Raw genomic sequence first — 8264 nt, 5'->3', positions numbered from 1 at the left:
AACAAACTTTCAGGATACTAAATTTTGATAAAAATTAATAATTGTGTGCAAAATTTATCTTCCAAACGGTTGGAAAATGAGTTTTCCTTATGCAGTGAAAAAAACTTTGCCGTAGCTCAAGCTGAATTTAACTTATAAGTGTTTTTCTGTGACCTTGTTTTATGCATTATCAGGAGCCATCAGTCGGAGAAAATGAAACCTGCTACGTGGCTGTGGAGTTTGCGGATGTGTTCGATTACGCTGCGGGTGGAAGCCGTTTAGACGTCGAAGGCGAAAGAGTATTCAAAGCTGAACATCTTTTAATAGTTGGTGTTGAAGAAGTTCACGATGAAGGCTTCAGTATTTTCTCGTCCTGCCTCCAGTCATCATCTCCAAGCTCGGAACCCCATACAATAAAAATTCGTACGAAAATCTCCTTCTCCAAAAGGTTGTTTTGTATCATTTGCTTAAGTATGTTTTATTTTATTTCTTTATTATTGCACATTTTGCACCAAGTTGGACTGTTTCACACTTTTTCAAAAGTGCGAAAATGTGAATAAAAGTGCGACCTTGCATCAAATCGATTTGCTGTCTTCAGCGCACTTATTCGTTATCAATCGAAGAATAAGTGCGCTGAAGACACCAACATGATTCGATGTTAGAGCGCACTTTTATTCGTATTTTCGCACTTATGGAAAAGGCCGAAACAGTCCAACTTGGTGCAAAATGCACAATAACGTGTTTTGAATCATAAGTAATTAATTCGCCTCTGTGCTTAAGGAATTACTTTGAACTCATCAAGAGGCTACTAATAAACGACTTGTTTAAAAAAGGTAGTTTCAGGGAAGAAACACTTTAGTAAAGGCCTATTTATTTAAAAAATATATATTCTTAACATGTCTATTGTACAGGAATCCGGTATTTCCTCTTCTAGCTTCACTGTAGATTTAGGCTTTTGACGATACTGCTTCACGAGAGTCACTGCTTTGACAATAGATTCGAGCATTTCTCTTGATTTAAGTCCAGTCCATGATACAAGATCGTCATCGCTTCCAAAGGAGATCGCTGAGATACGCTTGACTTTAAGTTTATCCAAATCCGTAGTGTCTACCTGAACTGCTTTATGTACTGTAGAAACACAGACTTCGGGATGATCTGCACAATCAGCATCGATGGCAAGATCTGAAAGGTTTGGTGTATCATGTCTCTGGTCCATCGCTGCCCCAACTTTGGCACGGTTTGCAGCACGTTCAGCACGGCCCTCAATAAGTCTTTTCCTGGCTTCGCTGATGGGAGGTTGTGGCAAATTCAAGTCGGGAACTGCTGATGGCCTAAGAATTAAGCGATCAGTGGCACGGCTTGTTGCTATAAAAAGTAAAATAATAATAAAAAAATTATAATATTATTGCTTCAAGGCGTGTATTACACTTCATACTTGGAGAGTAGAAGTTCGACACGGTAAAATGGAGGCTACTAATACGGGAGGTTTTTGTAGGTTCTATCTTTAGCCGTAGTCGTTGGATCCAGTCTAGATACCGCGATTTGTCCGTTTTCGGAGGGAAGGCATGAAAAGAAATTCCGGGGCGATATCTCTGCTTACATCCGGGGACGACACAAACAATACGGCTTTTGAATTTTGCAGATTGTTCGGAGTCAGCTTCAAGCAAATTTCGTCCGACTTGCATGTTCTCCGGGCAATTTGCGCAGCTTTTGACGTCCATATTTCACACGTTCTAAGGAAAATATTTTGAAAAATATTAGAGCACTGATTGAATAGAAGCCAGATCTTTGTATTTTAGGTATTTTATGAACACTAAGCGGATATTTTTATATTAAATTTCATTAATTCGGTTTACCTCTCTCGCAGGTAGATTGACAGAGGGTGTACTTCAACGGCTTTTTTTCACTACTAAATGACAATAAATTTTGGTTCGAGCATCGAAACAGCTAAGAAAAACTATTTCTCAACAATTTCCATTAATTGTAAGATAAACACGGTACAAGTTTTCGAGAAATCAATATATTAATTACAGAGAAAATATGCAACGGTTTGTTTACATATTTTTCACTCACACGCGAAACTTTCATAGGTGACGACACCGTACCTTCGATGACGCGAATCAAACACCGAACATGGAAAAAATTAACTGAAATATTCAAGGTAACCTAACCATGTACCGACAGGTTTGAAGAACAGACTGAAAAAATATTTTAGGCATCCAATAATTGAATATTTGCTTATTGTGTTTTGTGTAGAATATATTTGATCAGTACACGTTCACCAAATTTTATCTGTCAAAAAATATCAAATATTTGACCTCCGGCCAAACAGTGTACGGCCACCTTAAGAGCTCCATCTACAGTAATCCCATGAGATGATTCGTGGGTCATTGTAATTGAGTTTAATCATAGGCTGACCGAACGTACCATTTTGAACGGGACAGTACCGTTTTTTCGATCATATTTTTGGATACAGAGAAAAACATATTCCTTTGTCATCTTCATCTTCAAATAAACTTTGGAACTTGGATTCAAATTTTGCACAGTGTATTCGTAGGGATAGAGTCTACCAATTGTTTGTTCATGGAGAACAATGTGGTTTTGTGATTTCGATGGTGAAAATTACGATAAATTGTTTGAACATGGTAACACGTTATTCCTCTCACTTGGATTTTCTATCGAGAGGTTTCATAGTAAAGGGTGTGTCACATCAAATAGCATCACGGAAAAAACGCTGTAGAAATTTAATTTTTAGGAATTATATCTTCAGCTTTCGCTTATAATCAGATAAGAGTGTATAGATCACGTTGACCATGCTTCACTGTCAATTTTTCGTAAATTTGGAAAAATGTCGTCGAACGAAAAAGAGCGTCGTGAATAAATCCTGTGTACTCATTTCGAGAATCCGGAGTTGTCACATCGGGACATCGGTAAGATGCTGGGAATCGTCCAATCCACGGTCAGCAGAGTACTAAAACGATACTTCGAGAACCTAACCATCGACCAGAAGGTGAAGAACGGCAAAAATGGATGCTCCGTCAGTGAAAAAGATCACAAGTGCGTAGTTAAGCAGTTTAGACGTGATCCGAGAAGTTCGGTCCGGGATGTCGCCAATAAGCTGAATTTGTCAAGTTCATTCGTCCAGCGGACCAAGCAGCGGGAGGGCCTGCGTACATACAAGGTTCAGAAGGCTCCTAACCGCGACGAAAGGCAAAACATGGTGGGGAAGACGCGAGCCCGGAAGCTGTACACCGAAATGCTGACGAAGCAGCATTGCCTGGTAATGGACGACGAAATCTACGTCAAAGCGGACTTTCGTCAGCTGCCGGGCCTGTTGTTCTTCTCCGCAGAGGATAAATTCAGCGTTCCGGAGGAGATTCGCAAGCAGAAACTATCCAAGTTTGCCAAAAAGTACATGGTGTGGCAAGCGATCTGCTCTTGCGGAAAGCGGAGCGCCCCCTTCGTGATGACCGGCACGGTAAACGGGCAGGTTTACCTTAAGGAGTGCCTACAGAAGCGCTTACTACCACTATTGAAGCAGCACGAGGGCCCGACCATCTTCTGGCCGGATCTCGCTTCGTGCCACTATTCAAAGGACGTGTTGGAGTGGTACGAAGCCAACGGGGTCACCTTCGTGCCAAAGGAAATGAACCCGCCCAACGCGCCGGAGCTTCGCCCAATAGAGAAATATTGGGCGATTATGAAGCAGGCCCTCCGGAAGAACCCAAAAGTTGTCAAATCGGAGGCGGACTTCAAGAGAAAATGGATTTCTGTTCAAAAAAAACTACAACCTGACGTTGTACAGAACCTTATGGACGGGGAAAACAGGAAGGTGCGAGCATACGGGCTTGGGCTCGAAGTATGAATAAAAAGAAAATACCAAAAGTTGTTTGATAGTTTTTATTTTACTGTCTAAAATTTTCAAAAGGATCGGTCTACTGGGCGAATTTCTACAGCGTTTTTTCCGTGATGCAATTTGATGTTACACACCCTTTAGTAGTATAGTATTCTCATGGTTTAGCTTCCTATTTTCTTTCACAAGAAAAATGTCTTGTTGTACTACGCGACTTATTTGAAATCCCGCGCCGGGTTGCTTTTCACCAGAGATTGTTAAGTGATCTTTCAAACATGTATTGTTCTTGTTGAGACACAACATAAAACAGAAGTGTTTTGACTAATGAGATGCAAACTGTTCTTAAAAGTTGATTTTGTTGATTTATACAAAAGGCTAAATTTATTAAAACTGTGGATTTTTTTACGATTCTGCGTTAGAGTACATTAAAAAACAAAAGACTGGTCTAGGAGAAATACAAAAGATCAAATATTTTATATTAAGATCAATTCCTGAATGGTCGGAAATTTAAAGCACAATTAGTAAAAAAGCTTCGTGTTCAGATAGATGAAAATTCTAGCAAAAGTACATCTCCAACGATGCCATTTCTAACCATTATTTCGTAGAAAGTTCATGATCAACCGAAATCGAATCACCATCATCCAATAAGCTCAAAAACACTCTCCAATTCGCACAAGCTCTCTTCAAGCAATCCAAAATCAGTTTATTTTTTTATTATTCCGGATATTTCTATATAACTGTTGCATTGAGTTCAATTGTAATAACTAAAAAGCGCCAAACAAACTGCCATATGTCGAAATATAATATGTTTCCTTATATTGGCAATGCATCCTTCTAGAAAAACTGAATGCAGCCAATTGCAGGTAGGCAATTTTGCATCGGTATCGTCACTGTGTGCTGGATCGATTACGATTACGGTTGTCCGTTGGATGGCAACAAAATTAAAACTCGTTGGCCGCTGCTACCGCTACCCACTGCTGATAATGATATTTGTGGTCAGGGCCCGAAATCTTCGACGGTGAAAAATGAAGACCGACTCTACTCCCAGTAGCTCAGCTTCGACTAGAGCTGCTTCGGCAGTCTAATGAATACAAATCTGCCTCTTCATTCAACTGACTTCAATCCACATTAAATATTTCCTATCAATTGATGCAAACACCAATGCGATCTATTAAAAAATGCTCACCCATCGGCCCTTTTTCAGAGCCAACAAAACCTTCGACTGAAGAATTATTTTAAAAATTTCGATGTATTCTAAAATAATATCCCAAGTAATAAAATTGGGATTGATGTTTATATATTTTTTTCATATTTTTCATATTTAAGAGAGCTGGTGTGAATTTAGAAATATGTTCGGATTTATTGGTCACGATGATCATGATGTTTTGAATTGTAGAGGCTTTGAAATTTCTTAGTTTATTCGTCTTTTGCCTTGAAAAAAGCCAATATGGAAAACTGAACTGAACATCTTTTTTGGATGCCATTTGGAAAGCCTCTATCTGGATGACTGATAAATCGTAAATGACTCATTGGTGACTTTTATCTGATCGTTAATTAAATTTTCGCGAATTCTAGCATTGTTTTCGAATTAAAAGTGGTGTCAAACTGCAGCGCATTTCAAGCCGGATGTGAAGAAAGTATTTGTAGTGTTGAGAGCTGTGTTCTTTGGTGGGAATGAAAAGGGAAAATTTATTCCGCAGTGGTTGCTGTCTTTCAGTAGCGTAGTGTGCGGGCGGCAAACCCGGGATTTACCGGGGGCGCTGAACCTTTGGGGCGCCAAATTTCATCTTTCAATTGAGTAAAAAAAAACATCCATCATGAGTAGCTGCCTGTGTCCGTACATGAAATCAATAACCTTTCTTTGATTTTCGCAAAATTGAAACACCCAATTGCGTTGTTTTACAATTATTGCTTAAGGGGGTAGTATACTATAGAAACTTGGAAGAAATTAAAAAACATATTTCCGACTTAAAATGTTCTATGGGATGTCTTATTTACTGTAGTTTTTGTCCCAGGTTTGTCCGATGCTCCGTTCCAAAGTTACAAGCCAATTAGTGGACCTAAGTCTTTGCGTAAGGAGTGTGGATCCAAAAATTAAAACACATTTTTCTCGAAACCATGTTTTGCAAACTGGTGGAAGTTCTACCTCCGGAACGGTTCATACGATTTTAATGAGATAGTTTTTCCCATATTCTCCAATAAATTTCGTGTCATCGTACGTAGGATGATATTTTGATATTTTGAAAAATAAAATTTTGGTGAATGTGAATGTTTAGATTTTTGAGGCAAAAACGTATTTTTTTACAAAAAATGTTGCCATCTCGTCAAAAATCAATTTTTTGAAAAAATCTTACGTACGATGACAAGAAATATATCCAAGATTACTCAAAAAAATCATTGGTTGAATCAGTCCACTAGAAGAACCTGTAGATCTCCAAGGTTTTGGCTGCAAGGGTTCAACAAACCGGTTGCGACTATTCAGGGGACGGTCCAATTGGCACCAATATATTTTTTGTTTGCTAAGAAATATATACCTAATAAAACTGTGATTTCAGAACAATCATAGTAAAATATTTTCTCGTTGAAAAAAATCGCGAAAATTACATACTTTTTATGATGTTTATAGTGTACTACACCCTTAAGGGCAGACCCGGAAGGAAGAAAAATAATGAATGTTCTTGATTTTTTTCGGATTCTAGGAATAAAGTGAAATATTCAGGTATTTTGGTTATTGTTTAAGGTATCTTTTAAGTATTATTTTTTTCATTTTTTGAATGCACGAATAATGATTATTATGACGTTGAAAACTGGATGCACAGATGCTGTTCGAAAATCGGTACCTTGCTGGTGGTATCGGTTCTGAAGCAACGGGTTGTCGCAGAAGCAATTCCAATGAATATTTTAAAACCTAAAGGGGGACATAGAGGTTTTTGAAAATTCGAAAAACTGATAAAATAGCATCCGGTTTTGTTAATAGTGAGTTACTTTTCATGAAAAATCGGTGTTTGAAAGCTCATCATAAATCTTAAAATGATATATCAAAAAAAGGGCTATGTAACGCCTTAGATAATTCATTTTTACATGCTGAAAAAAATAAGCCAAATCGGTCAAGTAGATCCTGAGATATCGATACCACCAACTGAAAAACAGGGTTTTGAGAAAAACGCGTTTAATAATTAGTACATCAATAATATATTTTTTGAGATGACCTTTTGGCTGTAACTTTCCAACGAAATTTAATATCGAACAATCCTTTTAGGACAACATTTCTGAGGGCATAAGCTTCCCAAAAATGCACAGGAATGGCCAAAACGTAGATCGCGGCCCACGTAGCTTCCCCTGGTCGCCCGCCTGTCTGATATTTACACGTTACTAAAATCCGTCATGTACAACAGGAGTCGATCCCAAAAAATATTAAAATGAAAAGAAAGTATCGCTGGCTCCTAATGAATGTTTTGCAGAGTTTGTTTTCTCGAATTTTCTCGAGATCGAATTCGAAGTCGAAAACAGCCACAATTGCTTCATTTGAAGGGGATGAAGTTTTAATAAAGCATAAGAAGCCCTTTGAAGACAGCGAAATTGTCAGGAGAGTTGTTGTTCGAAAATATTTACAATGAATCTGAAATAATTGCTTTAATGAAAAAAATTGCTGTCAAGAAACACAATACGTAGAACAGAAGCTAAAAGTAAAAACTTGGAAAAAATGCCGATAGAAAGTATTGATGATTCCGGATTGCTATCCTTACAACTCGACGAATCACAACAACAACTTTTTCATGTTTTCGTTGAAAAATTATTAACATTTTTATGTATAAACTAGCTGACCCGGCGAACTTCATCCCGCATAAAATAGATTTTTAATTTGAAAACATTTGAACATTTACATTTTCTGACTAAGCACGATCATTGGTTCAATGCTATTCATTAATTGATAGTTTCATTGGCCGTTTTAGAATTGTCTCTTTCTTCAACAATCCATCACCATCTATCCCTGACAATCCATCACCATTTACGTTTCACACCAACGCAACATAAAAAACAATTCCGTCAACTCGAATTCCAATGGGACTAACAACGCCTTCACCGATGTTACTTCAGGACATATGATAATTCAATTTTCCGAATTTTCACATTTTAGCGATCCATTTGGATTTATATAAAACAGGGTTGGCCAAACTTAGCAGCACTTCAGGCCGTAATCGGCGCTTTGGCCACTCCTGATATAGAAGATCTAAGATATAGGATTGTGTTATTTCACCTGAAAATCCATAACCATTTTCGAACCAAAATGAATTTCAAATGGAATGAAAACATTAAATGAAATAACAACGCTTATCGCGATGTAATTGTAATTAACACTCCTATACTCGCGCATTGGTCTGTCAGACCGAGAAATCAATAATTCGTTCATTTCTCAGAAAATATCAACACT

General features: G+C 37.9%; 1 long non-coding RNA gene across 1 annotated transcript; it reads right to left on the bottom strand.

Moving 5' to 3' along the window:
• Positions 1 to 1161: 1161 nt before the first annotated feature.
• LOC129780159 (uncharacterized) lies at positions 1162 to 1910 on the bottom strand. The gene is made up of 3 exons (XR_008743848.1): positions 1836 to 1910; positions 1415 to 1712; positions 1162 to 1344 (listed from the first exon to the last, which is right to left on the bottom strand). It is a non-coding gene; the product is annotated as an uncharacterized LOC129780159 (long non-coding RNA).
• Between the last annotated feature and the right edge of the window lie 6354 nt (positions 1911 to 8264).

This window comes from Toxorhynchites rutilus, chromosome 3 (genome assembly GCF_029784135.1).
Source record: "Toxorhynchites rutilus septentrionalis strain SRP chromosome 3, ASM2978413v1, whole genome shotgun sequence".
NCBI classification, from domain to species: Eukaryota; Metazoa; Arthropoda; class Insecta; order Diptera; family Culicidae; genus Toxorhynchites; species Toxorhynchites rutilus.
The sequence above is the reverse complement of the archived record's forward strand: the minus strand, read 5'-3'. Positions and strand labels throughout refer to the sequence as shown.